Source organism: Selaginella moellendorffii, unplaced genomic scaffold (genome assembly GCF_000143415.4).
Source record: "Selaginella moellendorffii unplaced genomic scaffold, v1.0 SELMOscaffold_108, whole genome shotgun sequence".
Lineage (NCBI taxonomy): Eukaryota > Viridiplantae > Streptophyta > Lycopodiopsida > Selaginellales > Selaginellaceae > Selaginella > Selaginella moellendorffii.
The window spans coordinates 13,812-17,663 of NW_003314369.1; positions in this window are offsets into that span (position 1 = coordinate 13,812).

Here is a 3,852-nt window from a genome sequence, read left to right on the forward strand (position 1 = left end):
TTGCTTTACTAGGGGGTTGGGACTCGAACCCAACCTCCATAGAATACGTCTACGGATTCGACATCCCCGCAGGGAGTCGGGCGTAGTTCCCTACGTCTGGTGGACCTAGCTAACCCATGCTAATTAGCTTACCTTCAGCGTGCCTTCGGGTCCCAACATATGCCATTGCTCAACTTCACAAATATATACTTTAATTGAACTTTGCATAAGTACATAGAGTTCTGCCTCGCAGAAATTCCTCCACTAGATCTCGAGCGTTCGCTAGGTTCTCCTCCGGTTCCCATGTTGCTTCGCAGTGTGGAAATCCTTTCCACTTCACATGGAACTCTCTCACCTCGCATCCTTGTCGCTTGCTCTTGCGCGCATTGAGGATGGCCTCGACTTCGTATTCCTCTTCCCCTTGGATAACCTCAGGTAAGGGTCTTAATTGGTCCTTGCGAAGCGGGTCCTCAAAATACGGCTTGAGTAAGTTCACGTGGAACATGGGGTGCATCTTCCCCATCTCTCAAGGAAGTCGGAGACGGTAAGCCACTTTACTGATTCGAGCCTCAATCTCATAAGGCCCCGCAAACTTGCTTAAGGAACTCAAGATCAATTCATTTACAGGAATACATGCATTTTTACCTTTGGGTCGACTTCTGGCTGATCCCACTTGGTAGCTTGAGGTTCTTGGTGTTCAGCCACACCTTCTCCCCAGCTTGGAACTCTACGTCCAAGCACTTCTGGTTTGCGTACTTGGTTTGCCTTTATTGAGCCTGTTCCAAGGAATCCCTCACTAGATTCCAAATGTTGAGTCTTTCCACCGTGAATGCCTCCACTACGGGTAACTCTCCATGATACTCGGCTACACTGAGTTCCACAGGACTTTCAATAGCTCGCCCATTGATGACTTCCCATGGACTCACCCCGATGCTCGAATGTGGTGAGTTGTTATAACACATTTTCGCAAGTCCCAAATGACTTACCCAATCGGTCTAGTCTCTTGAGACATAGCATCGCAAATAATCCTTTAGTTGCTTATTCACCCTTTCCGTTTGTTTGTCAGTCAAGAAGTGTTAGTGCCATCAAACTTGACTTAATACCCAATACTTGTCTGTGGGTGGTAGGCTATGCTAAATTTCAACTTGGTGCGATACTGTTCCAAGAGTGTTCTCCAGAACCTACTGGTGAAGATCTTATCTCGATCCGAGATAATCCGGACCAAAACCAAAACCCGAGTTAGGTGGGACGTGGTAGGAGCTGAAGTTGGGACCACAGTGTGGGAGGCCCTTGGACGGGCGAGATGGGAGGTATGGCGGGCTTCCGGGGTACAGGCACTCTGGGAGGCTCGGAACCGCAACCACTTCGAAGGGCAGTGCGCTCGGATTTCAGCGATCATGGCGAATTGGTGGAGGCTCACACTGGCTGCTATCCGCTTGAGGGACACGCTGCTCCAGGAGCATGGGAAAAACAGGGAGGCGCTCACAGCTTGGCAACAACTATGGATTCCGTGCTACGGGACTGAACACGAGGGGGAGGTCAAGTGGAAATGGAGACCTTCGGACACGGTAGCAAAGGAGGCTCGACGTGGCGATCTGGCACTGGATGCACTGCGGAGGCGACGACCACAGCAGCCACGTTTGGAGGGCAGCAATCACTATTAGGTAGAGAATTGCAGGACAGCGTAGTTGAGTGAACAGCGCTAAGGGATTCTCGTTTTTTGTATCAGTCCCTAAAGGACTTGGAGAAATGTACATACATGTTGCATCGATCTGAGATAATCTCTTCTGGCCTTCCCCACACTCGAACCACTTGTTCAAAGAGCAGCTTTGCCACACCTTCCGCATCCACTTCCATTGTGGTGGGTATGAAATGTGTCATCTTCGAAAATCGATCCGAGTATAGGGACACCTATATTCCGTTGTCATGGGCTCTTGGCCGGGGAGGCTAACTTAGGCACACCACTAAGTGGGGGGATGCCCCCGGAGACATGGTCAACAAATCGTAGGATAAAAAAGAGACGTTCGATGTGGGCATCGAACTTCTTCTATGGGTGGTGGAGTTGTAAAGAACCAACTCGCCAAGGTGTCGTAGGCTAAAGGATCCCCGAAAGCATGACCAAAATGATAAAGAGTTCATCAGATGTCCAAGACCGACTCTAAGACCGAGTTCGAGATAGAGTCCGGAATCGAGTCCGCAGCCGACTCGAAGGCCGATTTCGAGACCGAGTTCGAGACCGAGTTTGAGACGGAGTCTGAGATCTGAAATCGGGTCCGAGACCGAGTCTGAGGTCAAGTCCGAGGTCGGGTCTGAGATCGGGTCCGAGATCGAGTCCGAGAGCGAGTCCGAGACCGAATCCGAAGTCGGATCCGAGATCGAGTCCGAGATCGAGCCAGAGATCGAGTCTAAGTACTAATACGGGTCAAGGGGTGAAAGCCCAAAGCATGCGTCTCCCAGGGGGGGGGGGGGGGGGCTGCAGGGGGTTCCAAAAGTATAGTAGGGATAGGGAGGTCCAGGAACCAGTTTTGAAGGAACTCTCCAGTGGGGCTTCCAAACTAACTTAAGGTTGGGACTGGGACCGAGGGGCCTTGGGTGGGAGTGAGCATGGATTTGGTTGGTGCCAGAGGGGCCATCCAAGGAAGTGCTCAAGAGCAGCTCCCACTCCCGACAGGGAAACCGATTGCAGTGCTCTCGGCTCATGTGGAGTGGTGCCCCACTTGAGTACCATGCGGCTCATTGGTCCTCGCCCTTCCTAGGGGCTTGGGCCTTCCTTCGGGATGGAAGTGCGGGGGGGGGGGGTAGAGGTACCCATACCGGGCCACTAGACCATGGTGTTTCGCCATGGCGTCCCGAAGCAAATGTTGCACTCAAGACTTGGGATTTAGAGGTTCCCATGATCAAGTCTTGTGGTACCAAGGGATGTTAGGAACCTGGAAGTTTGGTGTGCTTGGCTGCTTGTGCTTGCGGGGAGTGTAGCCGAACCTTAAGTCCAGTCTAACCCGGGGAGGGGGATTGGGAGTGATTTGGGAATCCATGGATGGATGGCTAACACTCCATTGCTCGTGCAGTGAGTAGCTGAAACCAAGTAGGACCAAGTAGGAGCTGGTACCATAGGCGAGAACCTTGGCAAGGGAACTTAGTAAAAGCCAAGGTAGTGTTGGACGGATAGACGAGGTAAGCTGGCAAATTGGAAAGGAAAAATTTGTGGCTTACACAAAGTTGATGAATTTGAATGCATAGCATAGCTCAATCCAGTCTTCATCCAAACAAAGGAGTTGATCTGCTCGATGTTGAGTGGAAGTTAAGCATCACTGGACAAAGGATCTACTTCTTCTACAAATACTTGATATGCTGGTAATTGCAGCTGAATGGGGAGCACTGCTTCAAGCCCGTAAACCAGCTTGAATGGTGTGAAACCACTAGGAAGCTTCTTTATTGTCTTGTAATCCCAGAGAGCATGTGGCAGATAAGTGTTGCCAATAAAGATTGGCCAAGACTCTAAGGTATTATCAGTCAGATCCAGTTGAAGTAACTCTAGATGAGCTGCTATACCATCTACTTGTACTTGAAGAATATCCACAAGAGAGATATTATCTAAGGGAGTAATGTTTTCTTCTTCCAGAACTGAGTCTTGAACTGACATCCAAAGGCCTTGTTTTGCTAGTGCATCTGCCACTGCATTAGACTCTCTAGGTACAGCAACAATATCCCATCAATCCAACTCAGTGAGGAATGACATCAACTCCCCGTGCAAACGTTGTAAACAGTGACTGAGGACTTTATATGTGCCAGTACTTGTCGGACCAACAGTTGAGAATCTGATTTAAGGCTCAGCCAATGAACTAGATATTGTAAGGCTCTCCAAACCACCAA